This window comes from Coregonus clupeaformis, unplaced genomic scaffold, assembly GCF_020615455.1.
Source record: "Coregonus clupeaformis isolate EN_2021a unplaced genomic scaffold, ASM2061545v1 scaf0457, whole genome shotgun sequence".
Classification (NCBI taxonomy): Eukaryota; Metazoa; Chordata; class Actinopteri; order Salmoniformes; family Salmonidae; genus Coregonus; species Coregonus clupeaformis.
The window spans coordinates 159207-179554 of NW_025533912.1; the positions used below are offsets into that span (position 1 = coordinate 159207).

Here is a 20348-nt window from a genome sequence, read left to right on the forward strand (position 1 = left end):
CTGTGTTGTTGAAAGCTCACGTATGGAAATCCTGCGAGTTGTAAACAAATGTAGGCTATTGTTGCCCTTAAAACTGTAATGTTGAGGACGCCATGAAAAATAAAATACATAACCCACACCGTTAGGCCAAGGTACATGCAATTGTCATCATTTTGCCAATAGACTTCTTGTTCCTTGTTGTATGTAGCCTTTCTTTTGGGATTAGCACCACTGTCACCTAGAAATTGATACTGCGGTTGTCACATAAAACAGATAACCCATGGTTCATTATTAAATAACATAACTCATTTATTTATTTTGTTACTCATAAAATATACAGCAATCTTCAGATAATGAAAGAATTCATGGGAGTTTCGAATTCAGTCACTATTTCATATGTACATGCTAGTTTCATCCTTTTAAAGAAAAAAAAAGGACACGAAAAAAACCTGTGAACCTCCTGATCCTGATTTGACGAACATAGCATTTATGTATTGTACATATTTCCAGTTAAAATGATTTTCAAAAAGAGACAAAAACGGGGGTTTGAACAAGCAATCACATAAAAGGATTGAGTGGTTTAATTTTTTTGAAGAAGTTAAAGCAAGCAAAACCTGTCAAAATACATTGATTATAAGACCAAGACAAATAATATAGATTTTTTTTTTCAACAGAAGAAAATCTAAATGCTGCTGTCCTACCATTGGTTTACAGTGTTTCTCCTCTCCAAGGGAGGCATGTTTTCTGCCTCGGAATAGTATCAGTGCTTTTCACAAACGTTGTAGTACTTAGTGTGCATCATTGTTTTCGCTCATACAGCTGCCCCTACTCTCCTAACCTCCCCTCAGTAACTAAAGAAGGCACAAAATGATGACATAAATATCACAAGAAAGAATACATGAATTAATAATTTATTCTTTCTAAAATATTTTCTAGAGGGCAAAGGACAGGTAGGTTTAATAACGCAAATGTAAAAAGTCCTGTCGCCATACAAATGCAAAATCTAAATGGCACCCTATTCTTTATAGAGTACACTACTTTTGACCAGAACCCTATGGGCCCTGGTCTTAAGTAGTGTACTATAAAGGGAATAGGGTGCCATTGGGGATGGAAATTCTTTGAAATCTCATGAGAGCAAATACTACGATTTTTTGGTTCCCACAGAGGGTCAGGAGCTTAAGACATGAATGACTTTATTAAAATGTTTGTTCATAAAAAATAAATGATTTCCCCTCCTCCCACATGGATTACAGACAAGAGGCTAGGTGCGTTCTGACTGTCTTAGTGTGCGGATAAACATGACCATCACTCTCATAAAACTTAAATGAAACATCACTCCTTATGTTTTTTCTCAGCCCAAAACGCTCAATCCCATTTCTACTGTCAAAGCAGGTTTTGAAAAGGCTTCTTCCACATCTTTTGGTCCATGTCTGTTTTTCACTCAGTGAAGTGCTACTATCCCCTTGGACTACAGGTTATTGCCGTCATAAGGTGTCCGTCTGTCTGTTGGCTGGACAGTTTCTACCGTTTAGGACCTTTGTGGGTAAAGGTAAAGGTGGGGTATAGCAGCAGCAGTTCCTCTGAAGTCCAGTATCTGCTGGAAGGACACCTGGTGGTACGAGAGGATGAGTGTGGCCAGCCAGCCTGTTGTGCCTCCCCCTCTCCCTCCCTCCCTCCCTCCCTCCCTCCATTTCTCTCTCTCCATCTGCGGGACTCTTAAGGCTCCTGTGCGGACTGTCTCGGCTCGTGCCCTCCCAAAGCTGGCTGTGGTGATTTAAGACACGGTGTGTATGTGTGGATTTGTTTGTGGCCTCTGCCCCACTTCACTGTCCATCTGCCTGCCCTTGGCTCCCCTCCTGGGCAGCGACCACCACCCCCCTCAGTACGTCTCTGAGTCTGAGTCGTTGAGTTCCTCATCCTTGTAGAAGCCTCCATCGTGGTCGCGGTGGCCGATGTTGTTGAAGCTGCAGTAGGAGCTGTGCTCGCTGCGCAGCACGGGCAGGCTGTCGAAGGTCACACTCTTGGAGGGGCTGGTGGTGTAGTGGTTAATGGCACTGAAGGACAGGCTGGGCGCCGGGTTGCAGGGGGACACGGGCATCATGGTGGCCAGGATCAGCGCCAGGCAGTCCGCCACGTCTTTGTTGGGGGGTTCAAACAGAACAGCAGAGGGTCACTTCAGGAGCATCACCGTTTACTACAACACTTTTGGTGAAAAACATGAAATAACAGCAGGCTAGGAGATACAAAGTTAAGACAATAACCAAGCAGTGGACTAGAGAGAAACATTTGTGGACACATTGAGAAGAGAAGTACAGAAGAAAACGGTGTTAGCGTTATGGATCTTACCATTCTCATCGACTGCGAGCACGCTAGCACCCTTCACTAGTAGCTCCTGAACCACCACCGTCAGACCATTTCTGGCTGCAACGTGTAACGCCTGAGGAGAAAGTACCGTCAGATTAGCCAGCAGCAAATGAGGATATCTCCCAAATGCCAGACTATTCCCTATATAGTGCACTTCTTCTAATTCTTCTGGCCCAATTAATACAGCTGAACCATACGTACAGTGGGGAAAAAAAGTATTTAGTCAGCCACCAATTGTGCAAGTTCTCCCACTTAAAAAGATGAGAGAGACCTGTAATTTTCATCATAGGTACGCGTCAACTATGACAGACAAAATGAGGGGAAAAAATCCTGAAAATCACATTGTAGGATTTTTAATGAATTTATTTGCAAATGATGGTGGAAAATAAGTACTTGGTCAATAACGAAAGTTTCTCAATACTTTGTTATATACCCTTTGTTGGCAATGACACAGGTCAAACGTTTTCTGTAAGTCTTCACAAGGTTTTCACACACTGTTGCTGGTATTTTGGCCCATCCCTCCATGCAGATCTCCTCTAGAGCAGTGATGTTTTGGGGCTGTCGCTGGGCAACACGGACTTTCAACTCCCTCCAAAGAGTTTCTATGGGGTTGAGATCTGGAGACTGGCTAGGCCACTCCAGGACCTTGAAATGCTTCTTAAGAAACCACTCCTTCGTTGCCCGGGCGGTGTGTTTGGGATCATTGTCATGCTGAAAGACCCAGCCACGTTTAATCTTCAATGCCCTTGCTGATGGAAGGAGGTTTTCACTCAAAATCTCACGATACATGGCCCCATTCATTCTTTCCTTTACACGGATCAGTCGTCCTGGTCCCTTTGCAGAAAAACAGCCCCAAAGCATGATGTTTCCACCCCCATGCTTCACAGTAGGTATGGTGTTCTTTGGATGCAACTCAGCATTCTTTGTCCTCCAAACACGAGTTGAATTTTTACCAAAAAGTTCTATTTTGGTTTCATCTGACCATATGACATTCTCCCAATCCTTTCTGGATCATCCAAATGCACTCTAGCAAACTTCAGACGGGCCTGGACATGTTCTGGCTTAAGCAGGGGGACACGTCTGGCATTGCAGGATTTGAGTCCCTGGCGGCATAGTGTGTTACTGATGGTAGGCTTTGTTACTTTGGTCCCAGCTCTCTGCAGGTCATTCACTAGGTCCCCCCGTGTGGTTCTGGCATTTTGACCCCACGGGGTGAGATCTTGCATGGAGCCCCAGATCGAGGGAGATTATCAGTGGTCTTGTATGTCTTCCATTTCCTAATAATTGCTCCCACAGTTGATTTCTTCAAACCAAGCTGCTTACCTATTGCAGATTCAGTCTTCCCAGCCTGGTGCAGGTCTACAATTTTGTTTCTGGTGTCCTTTGACAGCTCTTTGGTCTCTTTGGTCTTGGCCATAGTGGAGTTTGGAGTGTGACTGTTTGAGGTTGGGGACAGGTGTCTTTTATACTGATAACAAGTTCAAACAGGTGCCATTAATACAGGTAACGAGTGGAGGACAAAGAAGCCTCTTAAAGAAGAAGTTACAGGTCTGTGAGAGCCAGAAATCTTGCTTGTTTGTAGGTGACCAAATACTTATTTTCCACCATAATTTGCAAATAAATTCATAAAAAATCCTACAATGTGATTTTCTGGAGAAAAAAAATCTCAATTTGTCTGACATAGTTGACGTGTGGTGAAAATTACAGGCCTCTCTCATCTTTTTAAGTGGGAGAACTTGCACAATTGGTGGCTGACTAAATACTTTTTTTCCCCACTGTACGTCTGTAAGGCTGCGTTAGTCGAGTTGATGAGGTTCCTGTCTGTAATCTTCTCCAATATCAACAAGGCACTGGTTTCATGCCCCTTTAAAAACCAGAGTCAAACATGTCAGACCAAAATTTTAACCAGAGAGAGCCAACTGTTCAGATGAACGTCATCTTCATGTGGGGATGCTCACCTTACTGCAGGCCAGATGAAGAGCAGTGTTCTTGACTGCATCCTGCAGGGTGAGCTCTGCTTTGGCACTGCTCACCAACAGCTCTGACACAGACAGAGAAACATAAAGAAACTCAATTAGGAAATGAAGCGACTTATTAAAATGTAAAACAGACATGTTGAACTTAAGCCGGCTGGGCGAGGCAAAGCGGAGGAGAGGGGGCTGCGTACCGACAGCGTTGGTTTGTCCGTTCTCAGCAGCCATCATGAGGGAGGTCTTCCCGGAGGCATCGGGGGAGTTGACCTGGGCGTTGTGGCCTAGCAGCAGCTGAAGACACTCCACGTGGTCCGTGAAAGCCGCCGCATGCAGGGGGGTCCTGGAGAGAGAGGAAACTTATTTCACCGACATCATGTAGGACTGTTATAAACAAGTTTGTTCAATTAACCCTGTTTATACCATAGAAATATAAAATCACTAATAGATGTATTAGAAGTAATCTACAATCCCTCATCCAACCCCAGAGGTCATTTTATTCCCAAGACAACATTATTCTCCAGAAGAAAAGGACTTTGTCATGTGCTGTAGTTACCGGTTCTTGGTGTCAGTGGCGTTGACAATGGCCGGCCCCAGAGTGTCAATCAGCATCTCTGCAGCCCCCTCGTTGTCATTGATCACAGCACAGTGGAGGGGGCTGAACGAGTTGCCCTCGGTCTTGTGGAAAACCTCCTGTTCCAGCAGCACCTCTACACACGTGTCATGGCCTAGTGGAAGATTGATTCATACAGGAAAAAGATGACGTCGCTGCAGACCACAACAATACTCTCAGAGAAAGCTACACATCTGACAATGGTGAAGTCACAAAAGATGTTTTAGCTACAACATATACTATGTCAATCCCTGACAAAGTCCTGTTTCAGTGTAAGGTCCTCCACTGAGAGTCATAACCCCTAATTCTGTTGTAGCCTTGTTCATTCCCCCACATGGCTCCGTCCACACCAATCGAATGCTTTTCAAGCCACAAGAGGAAGTGAATGAGTGTACACTTCATGGAGGAGAGAACAGAGCTACAGTCCAGTTAGTCAGTACGTACCGTTGTATGGCCTGCCTAATTCAGGGACATGTTTACGGTGCTGAAGAGAGAAAATCAGAAAAGATCTAGTGTTCCGTTAGTCCAGTACGTACCGTTGTAGCAGGCCCAGTGTAGTGGCGTGTAGCCCTGGTTGTCTGTGATGACGGGGAGGGTCTCCACTGACTGGGCGGCGTGTAGGAGCCCCCCCAGCACCCCGATGTGTCCGGATGCCGCCCCAGGTGGACAGGGGTCCGCCCCTTACAGTCCCGAACCAGGAAGCTGGCGCTGTGCTGCAGCAGGGCCTCCACACACTCCTCATGACCCGTCACCGCCTGGGAGGAAGGGCGGGGAGACAAGAATGGATTTGAAATAACTAATAATCAATGATATAATAATGAATCATCAATTACTACAAATGATGTCTGGAGACAGGTCCCCCTACAGGGATGAATACACCACTACCCATGGACAACTACTTTTCTGAAGATAATATGTATATTTGAGCCTCCCCGTCTCTTTCTGTGTGTGAGCGTATACAGCCAGCTCTCCTCCTCACCCCTCTGTGTAGCGCTGTTCTGCCCCACTTGTCTTTGGCTTCTACGCTGGCTCCCTTGTTGAGCAGTGAGTACAAACAGTCTCTGTGTCCGCTCAGCACCGACAGCATCAGAGGGGTTCTGATACACAAGACAACAAGGTCATATTACAAACTGGTAATAACCAGGCTGAGTCCCAAATGGCAACCTATTCCCTATATGGTACACTACTTTTGACCTGAGCCCATAGGGTTCTGGTTTAAAGTAGTGCACCAAGTAGGGCATAGGGTGCCATTTGGGACGTACACCTAGTGTCAAAATCTCTTTATTTCAGGAATTGTATCCAAAACCCAATTGACTTACTGTCCATTCCCGTCTTGAACGTCCACTGCACTCTGGAGGTCAGCATTTCCAATCAGCAAACGCAAACACTCCGAATCACCGTTGGTAGCTAGAGGAGGATAAACAGAGAGGATATAAGAATGTGAGATGATTGACCGTTGGTAGCTAGAGGAGGATAAACAGAGAGGATAGAAGAATGTGAGATGATTGACCGTTGGTAGCTAGAGGAGGCTAAACAGAGAGGATATGAGCTGATTGCTGGAAGACTATTACCTTCACATGAACAGACAGATTTCTAGAACAGTGGTATTGGTAGATGACATCCTCATGATGTTAACACAGCAGATAATAAAACATTTTGGGGCTGAGGCCCTCGAAGCCTGTCACCTGCTAGCTGTGTACCTGGCTCTGGATAGAAGTCCCCCTGTGCACTGATCTAGGATCAGCTTACCCTCCCCAGATCCTCAGCAATAATGACAAAAAATGACCTTAGATCAGTGTGTAGTGGGCATTTTCACACTATGCTATATAATATCCCTAGAGTGGACATTGGCCTCCTAGCAACATGACCAAACAAATGTCCATCTTGGTAAGGAAAACTTTTGAATTGCAGAATCTCTAGGTCTTACGTGATATCCTATGCGTACCTGCAGCGTGGATGGGGGTCCTCTTCAGGGTGAAGTCTTTAACCAGGATGGAGGCTCCCTGGTTGATGAGGACGTCAACACACTCCACATGGCCTTTAAAGGCAGCCAGGTCCAGAGGGGTGCGCCCCTGGCTGTTCCTCACGTCTAGATCCAGCAGAGACTGAACCAGGACCTCCATAGCATGGTGGTGGCCGTGGTACGCCTGAATGGAAACAAACACACAGTCTGAAGCAAAGTCCAGTGGTATGCCTGAACAGAAATACACTCCTAATATAATCAATGTCCTATAGTAGACCAGTGGTATGCCTGAACAGAAATACACTCTTAATATAATCAATGTCCTATAGTAGACCAGTGGTATGCCTGAACAGAAATACACTCCTAATATAATCAATGTCCTATAGTAGACCAGTGGTATGCCTGAACAGAAATACACTCCTAATATAATCAATGTCCTATAGTAGACCAGTGGTATGCCTGAACAGAAATACACTCCTAATATAATCAATGTCCTATAGTAGACTAGTGGTATGCCTGAACAGAAATACACTCCTAATATAATCAATGTCCTATAGTAGACCAGTGGTACGCCTGAACAGAAATACACTCCTAATATAATCAATGTCCTATAGTAGACCAGTGGTATGCCTGAACAGAAATACACTCTTAATATAATCAATGTCCTATAGTAGACCAGTGGTATGCCTGAACAGAAATACACTCCTAATATAATCAATGTCCTATAGTAGACCAGTGGTATGCCTGAACAGATATACACTCCTAATATAATCAATGTCCTATAGTAGACCAGTGGTATGCCTGAACAGAAATACACTCCTAATATAATCAATGTCCTATAGTAGACCAGTGGTATGCCTGAACAGAAACAGTCCTAGACCTCTAAAGTAGACCAGTGTCTCTCAAATCGTGTGCCCATTTTTTCTCCCGCCCAGCATCAACATCGAAGGTCCCTGCCAAGCGTGAGATTTAGAAACAAACACACTACTACTCCTCTGTTGGAGGTTGATTAACTCAAATGGCAAAATAAGGAAATCATCCTCATCATCACCGTGTCAAAATATGCATGTATTTTACACTAATCAGGAACAGATAGGAACATGGTGTGTGAGTGTCTGGACAATCAACTTTTCGTGGAAAAACAACACCATGCCTGCATCCCAGATAGCACCCTATTTCCCATGTAGTGCAGTACTTTTGATCTGGGCCCATAAGGTTCTGGTCAAAAGTAGGGCACTAAATAGGGAATAGGGTGCCATTTGTCATGTGGCGAGACCCCTACAGGAGCAGGTAGGCTTTACTCACAGCTAAGTGTAGGGGGCTGATGGGAGCTCTGACATCAGAGTCGTTCAGGATGTCTGTCCCTGAGGTTTCCATTAGCTGGGGAAAGACAAGGGACGGGCCAGTTTAGACTTGTAACATATTTACTTTGAAGGTTAGTCTAGTAGCATGTTTCATGTTGTAAATCTCAGTGACCAGCCCCTGCAGACATACTGGGGTGTTGCATTCGTATCTTAAACAAGCTAGTGTGAGGAAAAGTAACCAACTGGTACTTACCACATCTAAAGGTGTTTCACTTGCAATCTGGAAAAAGAACATCAAGAGTGACGATGCGGCCACGACAAACATGCAACCACACCTTAAAACCTATTGAATATCAACGTCTGTCCCAAATGGCACCCTATTCCATGTATAGTGCATTACTTTTGACCAGAGCCCTATGGGCCCTACATCCATTTGGGACGCAGACAAAATGGTCTGTGAATGCAGGGCGTCTAGTCCCCTGTGGTTCTGACTCACCAGCTCCAGACAGAGGCGGTGTCCGTACGCAGACGCGTAATGGACTGCGTTGTAGCCCTGATTGTCCCTGATCCCTGGGTTAGCGTCGTTTCGCAGCAAATATTCCAGACACCTAGAGGTCAGAGGTCAAGAGTTCACTAATCATTATACCAACATCAAGACAGACAGATAAGCAAGCAGAGACACTTTCCCAAAGGAGACGTGGCCAAGCTTTCACACTGCAGATGTAACACTAGTATGTATTCAAACACGGCCAACAACATACTCTAGATTACAGTGAAATGTGAAAGGTCATGGCACCACAACATACTCTCCAGACTACAGTGAAATGTGAAAGTGTCACGGTTTCGGCCGAGGCTGCTCCTCTTCCTTGTTCGGGCGGACTTCGGCGGTCGTCGTCTCCGGAGTACTAGCTGCCACCGTTCTATGTTTCTTGTTCATTTGGTTTTGTCTGTTCATAACACCTGTCCCTTATTTGTGTCTTAATTGTTCCCTTATTTAGTTTCTTGTTTTGGGTCAGGTGTTATGCGTGATTGTCTATTGTCAGACTGCCTCTGATTGGTATTTTCTCTCGTTGTCGTTGTTCCCGAGAGGTCGCACTGCGTGCGCTGTTCTGTATATTTTTCGCACTGTGTTGTGTGCGTAATTGGTTTTGCGCCACCCGGTTGGGTTGGCAACTATTGTTGTTCACGTGTTTTGAAACGTTACTAAAGACGGTTGAAGTCATCCTGGTGCCTGCGCTTGATTCCTACACTCCTCTACACACACCACTCTGACAGAATCACGCATCATACCATGGAATCAGCAGGAGCGACCGCGCCGACAGCCGAGATGGCTGAACGTCTTCGTGGTCAGGAGGACCGCATGAACCAGGTCTGTCACGCCCTGGAGGGGGTGATGGCCACTCTGCACCGATGGGAGACCAGCGGGGTTCCCACACCTCCACTCACCGACCCAGCCCCATCGGTCAGCCCTCCGGTTTCATCTCCAGAACCCAGTGGGATTCGGCTCTCGCTCCCGAGGGCGTACGACGGCTCCACCGCCGGGTGTCAAGGGTTCCTGCTGCAGGTGGAGCTCTACCTCGCCACCGTACGCCCGGCGCCCTCGGGACACGAGAGCGTCTCAGCCCTCATCTCCTGTCTCACCGGCAAGGCGTTGGAGTGGGCCAACGCCGAGTGGAGGAGAGTGGACGCCGCTACCACGAACTATGCGGAGTTCTCCCGCCGCTTCCGTGCTGTGTTCGACCATCCACCAGAGGGGAAGGCGGCGGGGGAACGTCTATTCTACCTCCGACAGGGGATGAGGAGCGCCCAGGACTTTGCCTTGGAGTTTCGGACCCTAGCGGCTGATGCAGGGTGGAATGAGCGGGCCCTTACCGACCATTTCCGCTGCAGCCTCCGGGAGGACGTCCAGCGAGAGTTGGCGTGCAGGGACACGTCGTTAACCTTCGACCAACTGGTCGACATGGCCATCCGGCTGGATACCCTGCTCGCCACCCGTGGGCGTCCCGGAGGGGGGGGTTCGCCCATTCCACTCTCCAGCGCCTCCGAGCCGAGTCCTATGGAGCTCGGGGGTGCTGGCGCTAGGGAACGGAGGAGGAGGAGCCCGCGGGGACCCGGCCCTTGCACCAACTGTGGTCGTGGAGGGCACACTGCGGCTAGGTGTTGGGGCGGGTCCTCCAGTGGGGGAGATGGCAGGTCACGCATTGGGGGGTCCCCCCAGGTGAGTAGGCGCCCTGCTTACCCAGAGCTTTCTGTCGTGCACCTAACCTTGCCTGTTTGTTTCCCACAGGTTGCACCTCGTTCCCAGCATAAGGCGCTGGTAGATTCAGGCGCAGCTGGGAATTTTGTAGATCGCCAGTTCTGTATAGAGTTAGGGATTCCCCCTCCTTCCAGTGGAAAAGCCTTTCCCCGTCCATGCCCTAGATAGCCGTCCGTTAGGGTCTGGGTTGATTAGGGAAGTCACAGCACCCCTTCAGATGATGGCGCAGGAGGGTCATGAGGAGAGAATTCAGCTCTATCTGATTGACTCTCCTGCGTATCCGGTAGTGCTGGGTCTTCCCTGGTTGATGACTCATGACCCTATTATTAGGTGGCGAGAGAAAGCTCTTAAAGGGTGGTCTGCTCAATGTGAGGGGCGGTGTCTGGGTGTTTCCATAGGGGCGACCTCGGTGGAGAGTCCGAATCTAATGCCAGCACTGCAGATTCCCCCCGAGTATGAGGATTTGGCACTGGCGTTCAGTAAGACTAGGGCGGCGCAGCTGCCGCCTCATAGACGGGGGGATTGTGCGATAGATCTCCAGTCAGGCGCAGCTCTCCCGCGGAGCCATGTGTATCCCTTGTCTCAAGAGGAGAGAAAGTCTATGGAGACATACATCTCTGAGTCTCTTAGACAGCGATACATACGGTCCTCCGTTTCACCCGTTTCCTCAAGTTTCTTTTTTGTGAAGAAAAAGGATGGAGGTCTGCGCCCGTGTATTGATTACCGCGGTCTCAATCAGATCACAGTGAAGTACAGCTATCCACTTCCTCTGATTGCGACTATGACGGAGTCACTGCACGGTGCGCAGTTCTTTACAAAATTGGATCTTAGGAGCGCCTATAACTTGGTGCGCATTCGAAAGGGTGATGAATGGAAGACAGCGTTTAGCACGACTTCCGGACACTACGAGTATCTAGTCATGCCATATGGGTTGATGAATGCTCCCTCAGTCTTCCAATCCTTCGTCGATGAGATTTTCCGGGACATGCAGGGACAGGGAGTAGTTGTGTACATCGACGACATTCTGGTGTATAGTCCTACCCGTGCTGAGCATGTAGCCCTGATGCGCCGAGTATTGAGGAGGCTGTTGGAGCATGACCTATATGTCAAGGCAGAGAAATGTCTGTTTTTCCAGAAGTCGGTCTCCTTTCTGGGTTACCAGTTATCTGCGTCAGGGGTGAAGATGGAGGTAGACCGGGCGTCAGCTGTGCGTAATTGGCAGACCCCAACCACTGTGAAGGAGGTGCAACGGTTCTTGGGGTTTGCGAATTATTACCGGAGGTTTATCCGGGGATTTGGACAGGTGGCAGCTCCCATAACGTCTCTGTTAAAGGGGGGTCCAGTGCGCTTGCGGTGGTCAGCTGAGGCGGACAGGGCATTTGGGAGACTGAAGGACCTGTTTACCTCGGCGCCGGTGTTGGCGCATCCGGATCCCTCTTTACCGTTCCAAGTAGAGGTGGACGCGTCAGAGGCCGGGATAGGGGCCGTTCTTTCCCAGCGTTCTGGCACTCCACCTAAACTCCGTCCCTGTGCGTTTTACTCGAAGAAGCTCAGTCCGGCGGAGCGGAATTATGACGTAGGAGACAGGGAGCTGTTAGCCGTGGTACAGGCCCTAAAGGTGTGGCGGCATTGGCTCGAGGGGGCTCAACACCCTTTCCTCATTCTAACTGACCATCGTAACCTGGAGTACATCCGGGCAGCTAGGAGACTGAATCCTCGCCAGGCTCGCTGGACTATGTTCCTGGCCCGGTTTGTGTTTAAGATCACATACATCCCTGGGTCCCAGAACGGGAAGGCAGATGCTCTGTCTCGGCGGTATGACGCAGAGGAGAGGTCAGTTGAGTCCACGCCCATACTACCGGAGTCTTGTCTGGTTGCTCCGGTGGTGTGGGAGGTTGATGGCGAGATCGAGCGGGCGTTACGCACCGACCCGAGGCCTCCACAGTGTCCTGTGGGTCGGACGTACGTTCCGCTCGAGATACGCGATCGCCTCATTTGTTGGGCTCATACGTCCCCCTCCTCTGGCCATCCGGGTATCGGCCGGACAGTGCACTGTCTAAGCACGAAGTACTGGTGGCCAACGTTAGCTAGGGATGTGAGGATTTATGTCTCCTCCTGTTCGGTGTGTGCCCAGTGTAAGGCGCCCAGACATTTGCCCAGGGGTAAGTTACAACCCCTGCCTATTCCACAATGACCCTGGTCCCACCTCTCGGTGGATTTTGTTACCGACCTTCCCCCCTCACAGGGGAATACTACCATCCTGGTCGTTGTGGATCGGTTCTCTAAGGCCTGTCGTCTCCTTCCCATGCCGGGTCTACCCACTGCCCTACAGACCGCAGAGGCTCTGTTCACCCATGTCTTCCGGCATTACGGGGTACCCGAGGATATAGTGTCTGACCGAGGCCCCCAGTTCACCTCTAGAGTGTGGAGAGCATTTATGGAACGGTTGGGGGTGTCGGTAAGCCTTACCTCGGGTTACCACCCGGAGAGTAATGGGCAGGTTGAACGTGTCAACCAGGATGTGGGTAGGTTTCTGAGGTCATACTGTCAGGACCGGCCGGAGGAGTGGGCGAGATATGTGCCCTGGGCCGAGATGGCACAGAACTCTCTTCGCCACTCCTCCACCCAACTAACCCCTTTTCAGTGTGTGTTAGGGTACCAGCCGGTGCTGGCACCATGGCATGAGAGCCAGATCGAGGCCCCCGCTGTGGATGAGTGGGTACGGCGCTCGGAGGAGACGTGGGACGCTGCACACGTCCATCTGCAGCGTGCCATACGTCGACAGAAGACGAGCGCCGACCTACACCGCAGTGAGGGGCCAGTGTACGCACCTGGAGATCGAGTCTGGCTCTCAACCAGAAATCTGCCCCTCCGCCTGCCCTGCCGGAAGCTGGGTCGGCGGTTTGTGGGGCCATTTAAAGTCCTGAGGAGATTGAACGAGGTGAGTTATAGGTTAGAACTACCTGTTGATTACAAAAATATTAACCCCTCGTTCCATGTGTCTCTCCTCAGGCCGGTGGTAGCTGGTCCACTCCAGGACTTTGAGATTGAGGAGACTCCTCCGCCCCGTTGGACATCGAGGGGCTCCGGCGTACACCGTGAGGTCCATCCTGGATTCTAGACGCCGGATGGGGGGTCTTCAATATCTCGTGGAGTGGGAGGGGTACGGTCCGGAGGAGCGGTGCTGGGTGCCAAGGAGGGACGTATTAGACCAGTCCCTACTGACCGATTTCCATCGGGGTCATCCTGCGCGCCCTGCTCCGCGTCGTCCGGGTCGTCCTCGAGCTCCGGGTCGGCGCATCGGCTGGAGCCGCGTCAAGGGGGGTACTGTCACGGTTTCGGCCGAGGCTGCTCCTCTTCCTTGTTCGGGCGGACTTCGGCGGTCGTCGTCTCCGGAGTACTAGCTGCCACCGTTCTATGTTTCTTGTTCATTTGGTTTTGTCTGTTCATAACACCTGTCCCTTATTTGTGTCTTAATTGTTCCCTTATTTAGTTTCTTGTTTTGGGTCAGGTGTTATGCGTGATTGTCTATTGTCAGACTGCCTCTGATTGGTATTTTCTCTCGTTGTCGTTGTTCCCGAGAGGTCGCACTGCGTGCGCTGTTCTGTATATTTTTCGCACTGTGTTGTGTGCGTAATTGGTTTTGCGCCACCCGGTTGGGTTGGCAACTATTGTTGTTCACGTGTTTTGAAACGTTACTAAAGACGGTTGAAGTCATCCTGGTGCCTGCGCTTGATTCCTACACTCCTCTACACACACCACTCTGACAGAAAGGTCATGGCACCACAACATACTCTCCAGACTACAGTGAAATGTGAAAGGTCATGGCACCACAACATACTCTCCAGACTACAGTGAAATGTGAAAGGTCATGGCACCACAACATACTCTCCAGACTACAGTGAAATGTGAAAGGTCATGGCACCACAACACACACAACAGTAAGAGAGGTGTGAGACGTACTTTCCGTCTGTGTCGGAGGCAGCAGCGTAGTGGAGCGGGGTGCAACCCCTTTTATCCAGATCGTTCACACTGGCCCCAGACCCCACCAAGGCAAACAGACACTGGTAGTTACAATTGGCTGCCGCATAATGCAGAGGACTCCTAGAAGAACGCACAGAAACCATTCAACATCAACAGAAACAGCTTATTGGAGCTGTAAAACATTTACATTTTACATTTACGTCATTTAGCAGACACTCTTATCCAGTGCGACTTACAGGAGCAATTAGGGTTAAGTGCCTTGCTGCAGTGCACATAGACACATTTTTCACCTAGTCAGCTAGGGGATTTGAACCAGCAACCTTTCGGTTACTGACCCAACGCTCTTAACCGCTAGGCTACCTGCCGCCCAATATTTCCCATAATAATTCCTATATGCCCCTATACTATATTCCCCATTATCATAAAGATCACATATGAAAGTTATTTGATGCCACAGACAGACCTTCGGAAGCTGTCCTTTCTGTTGAAGTCTGCCCCTGTGTTGAGCAGCAGATTCAGACAGTCCAGGTTCCTGGTAACAAGATATCAAGTTCAGAAAGGCCCTCGTACATCTGAGCTATCAGGTGGATGGCAACAAGATATCAAGTTCAGAAAGGCCCTCGTACATCTGAGCTATCAGGTGGATGGCAACAAGATATCAAGTTCAGAAAGGCCCTCGTACATCTGAGCTATCAGGTTCCTGGTAACAAGATATCAAGTTCAGAAAGGCCCTCGTACATCTGAGCTATCAGGTGAATGGTAACAAGATATCAAGTTCAGAAAGGCCCTCGTACATCTGAGCTATCAGGTGGATGGTAACAAGATATCAAGTTCAGAAAGGCCCTTTCACATCTGAGCTATCAGGTGGATGGTAACAATGAGAACCTTAAAGAAAAGAGAAACCTGTACACTGCTCTTGCTAGTATCACTGTTTTTATAATGCTAATAAAAGCAATAATAAAAAGTGATACTAGCAAGAGCAGTTTGCAGGTTTCTCTTCTCTTTCAAGAAGATATAAAGAAAATTTAGACCAGAGCGCAAGTCAATACCACCATGGCATGGAACCACATTATACAGAAATGATACCGCACTAATGATCTATACGATTTTTTAATACTGCTAAACAATGTGAAATGTAAGAGTGTGAATATGTGTTTGTTCTTTCTGGTGGCTTTCCAGTTCATGAACTAAATATTCCTTGGTGTAAAGCCTGGACCAGTCCACTCACCCAACAGCTGCTGCAGCATGTAAACAGGTCCTTCCAAAGTCGTCAGGGGTGTCTATATCAAAGCCTGATGAGAGGAGCTTCCGACAGCAGTCAGAGAACCCACTGAGAGCAGCCAGGTGGAGGGGGAACATCCCATGGACGCCTCGCCTGCAACACATTTTTACATTTGAGACTTTAAGCAGACACTCTTATCCAGAGCGACTTACAGTTGATTCAGCTAAGATTGGAAACAGCACCACATCACAGTCCTCATTAAACCCCACAGCAGATCAACACATCAGCATGCTGCAATGCCCTGTCTATCAACCCCCCACACACCACAATGTGTTGAGCATAGTCTCCAAGCGGGAATTCGGTCAATGACAGAATTGCAGATGTTGCATTTTTGCTGGAAACTGTGTGTGTTCTCACTTGGCTGTGTCAGCTCCGTTGGTGATGAGTGTATTGATGAGTAACTCATGGCCGTAGCGAGCAGAGATGTGCAGAGGTGTGTTTCCATTCTTTTCTTCACAGTCGATCTCAGCACCTACAGAACACACACACACAGACACACAGACACACACAGACACACAGACACACACACACACACACACACACACACATACACACACAGACACACACAGACACACACACACGTCAACCACTTGACCCTAGAGGCCTCATGAAGCTTCATGTTCAACCACATTGCAAGTAACATTGCTCTGTGCCAGTGAATCATGGTTTGAAGACAAAAGACAATGCTGAAGAGCCTACTGGTTCATATATATTCAGTTGAGAGCATTCACAGCGACTCACCATTCTGAATGATGGCTTGAGATCTGGAGAAGCGTCCGTGGATGGCCGTCATGTGGAGGGGGGTCTTTCCATCTTTACTCTGCAGATAGAAAGACAAAGATGGTTCACACGGCAGTCTGTGCTGCTGACCACAGGCAAAATCAAACACGTATTGGAGGAGTGCTTGATTGCATTTAGTTTGCATTGTTAGGCCTATTCCATTGGTATTTGAATGTAGACCAGGGCCAAATACTAAGCCATGTGCTGCGTCAGTGAGTGCGTCCCAAATGGCACCCTATTTATAAGTACACTACTTTTTGAACCAAAGTAGTGTACTTATAAAGGGAACAGGGTGCCATTTGGGACACAGGCAGTGTCATCACAGCTCCTTGCTCTATGGGCCCCTGGTCAAAAGTAGTGCACTACATAGGGAATAGGGTGTTATTTAGTTCAGACACAGTGTTGGTCATCCGGTCTCCTCACCTTGATGTTGACGAGGGCCCCGTTGCCCACCAGCAGCTCCAGGCAGAGCGCCCCATGGCGCGAGGCGGCCGTGAAGTGGAGTGGGGCGAAACCCTTCTCGTACACCTGGTTCACGTTGGCGCCGCACTCGATCAGCTCATTCACCACCACATCCTGCCCGTTGTAGCATGCCATGTGGAGGGGGGTGTTACCGTACCCATTGGGCTAATTTATCTGGAGGGAGCAAGGGAGGGAAAAGAGTGGAGAGAGAGAGAGAGAGAGGGGGGGGGGGAGAGAGAGAACAAAACATTCCTGATCAGGTCACTCGGTTCTGAAAACCCCCTGGTCCAACCTCTCTCTCTTCATTACTTGGTTATGAAAACCCCCTGGTCCAACCTCTCTCTCTTCATTACTTGGTTATGAAAACCCCCTGGTCCAACCTCTCTCTCTTCATTACTTGGTTATGAAAACCCCCTGGTCCAACCTCTCTCTCTTCATTACTTGGTTATGAAAACCCCCTGGTCCAACCTCTCTCTCTTCATTACTTGGTTATGAAAAACCCCTGGTCCAACCTCTCTCTCTTCATTACTTGGTTATGAAAACCCCCTGGTCCAACCTCTCTCTCTTCATCATTTGGTTCTGAAAACCCCCTGGTCCAACCTCTCTCTCTTCATTACTTGGTTCTGAAAACCCCCTGGTCCAACCTCTCTCTCTTCATTACTTGGTTATGAAAACCCCCTGGTCCAACCTCTCTCTCTTCATTACTTGGTTATGAAAACCTCCTGGTCCAACCTCTCTCTCTTCATCACTTGGTTCTGAAAACCCCCTGGTCCAACCTCTCTCTTCATTACTTGGTTATGAAAACCCCCTGGTCCAACCTCTCTCTCTTCATTACTTGGTTATGAAAACCCCCTGGTCCAAATCACTGGCTCTAACCTCTCTCTCTTCATTACTATTATGAAAACCCCCTACACATTTGAATGCGTGTTGACTCACATCCACACCAAGGTCCAGGAGGTACTTGACCACACTGATCATTCCACTGGAGGCTGCAGAGTGGAGAGGGGTGTAGGCCTTCTTGTTTTTACAGGACACCTCTGATCCATGAGAGGCCAGCAGTTTCACCACCTCAATGTGCCCTATGGTAGAGAGAGAGGGGGAGGGATAAATAGAGAGAGAGAGAGAGAGAGAGAGAGAGAGAGAGAGAGAGAGAGAGAGAGAGAGAGAGAGAGAGAGAGAGAGAGAGAGAGAGAGAGAGAGAGAGAGAGAGGAGATAGTAAGGGGGGTTAAGAGAGAAACAGAGATACAAACACAGAGAGATAGGCAGAGAGAGGGAGAGATAGATTAGTTTACAGTGGTACACAGCACCATAAGCAACACCTACATCATGTTAGTACAACTGAAAACATCTAATCAACCTGCTTAGTACATGATTCTGACATAATAACACACTAGACGTGGCTCATACAGCTGAGCTGTGAGACTAACACACAGTCCATTCATTCATTCATTCATTGGTATAAAGGACATTAGTCAGAATGTAAATGATGTGGTAAACTCATCACCCATGTAAGCAGCCCAGTGGATTGCTCGGCGATCCTTCTTGTCAAAGGCATTAATGTTGGCTCCTCTGGAGAGAAGCAGCCTCACCATCTAACAGGGAGAGGAGAGAGAAACAAAACACAGGTTGAGGAAAACTAAACAGCAAAATCCGCTAAATCTGGCTTCAAAGCCTTCCCTTTAAAATTATATATTTTGTATTCACAATGAATGAAAGATAACATGTAAAGACATGGTACATTTCTCCCCTTTTAGTCCCCCTTTGACCTCCCCCCCCAGAATGCCTCCAAACACATTTAAAAGAAAGGGAAAGTAATTGAGTTACATGTCAGAAAACAAAACAAAAGTATACAACAACGTTACTTCAAGCAAAAATGTAATAGCCTAACAATTTCAGGTGATTAAGTGATTTTATAGGCCTATATAGCAGTAATCTCAAGGTGGGGCCAAGAGTACTAATCTGGAGGAAGTGTTTGGAGCTGTTCAAAATAGGATATCATCGGGTCCCAGGAGGAATAAAATGAGTTGGTTGACCCTCGAATGGTAACTTCATTTTTTTCTCATTTTTGAAACAGCTTCAGATCTTTGAGCCAAAGAGAGGCTAAGGGAGGATTGATAGATTTCCAATCCAATAAAATCCTTCTGCGGGCTAACAGGGAGGCAAAGGCAATGGCATCTAGCTGTCTATTGGTCAGAGAAGGATTGTTGTTTGGTACTCCAAAAATAGCAATTTCTGCACTAGGCTGCAACTTTATATCAAATGCTTCAGAAAGGGTTTTAAATAGTGGACAACTAATCTGCCAGACGGGGACAGGACCAGAACATTTGATTAGTCCCATTATCACCGAGTACTGTGGATGATGGTACATCAAAAGACAGAGGTGGGATACCCTGGTCAGGTGGAACAAACAGCCTACCCCTCCCAGTGCTTGCAAACTCAGGACTAGCAAACGCTCTACTCCCAGGAGCTGACTGTACAATTGGTGTAAATGGAAGGACACCCCTCCCTCTACCCACACTAAAATCCCCAGCATAACACATCTTATGGATTTGAGAATCTTCCATGGCTCAACAGAGCACTAAAATACAATGTAATTTAGTGCATTCAAATACCCAAAAAAATAAATGCAATTAACAAATTCATCCAAAACATACAAATAAGCACGAATACCTGTATCTAATATGCTACATTCACTTTCACTGTTTACAGTATATATTCACTTACAGTAAACCATCAACAAATTCACATGCGCATGTCGTGCACCTTATCCACATGCACAGCTCCGGCGGTCGGCTTGAGCTGACCAGTCGGCAGGTCACGTAATTAGGACACTGCCACAACTGGAATTCTGATGGTTGGATAATTTTTATTCGACCTGCACACGAAGAGACAACACACAATATGTTAGCTCTTGGTGCAGCCACAGCTCTCGGGCACCTTGCTAGTTGAAGGTCAGGCAAAAGAGAACAGGTGCTGTATGCACACATTCAGTGCCTAACAACACACTATACAATACAAGTAAAATGATATACAACATAATTCTGACAAAATGTGTGCAACTTGGTGCATAATCTAGGGGAACAACATCACACTACTACATTCACCCCTACTGTTTTACACTAGATTATAAACACAAAACAAAACACATTACCTCGAAGGTAACAAAGCAAAGAAAGAAAAAAAACATTTCACACCCACAGGGCGACAGAGTAACCAAGTGTAGTCCCTTAATTCTAGACCCACAAATGGTCGATCAGCTGGAAAGCTATCCCGTGAAGGATTAGGAAAAATAAGAGGTAGCTAATCCCTTATTCAACCCTATACAAAAAAATGCCAAATACATTTTATGCTGATGAACTACACACAAAGTTACATGAATTGTCAAAAAT

The 20348-nt window shown here is 47.8% G+C and overlaps 1 pseudogene; it reads right to left on the reverse strand.

Annotated features, from left to right (window-relative positions):
- Positions 1-1843: 1843 nt before the first annotated feature.
- Positions 1844-19723, reverse strand: LOC121555518 (annotated as a pseudogene).
- Between the last annotated feature and the right edge of the window lie 625 nt (positions 19724-20348).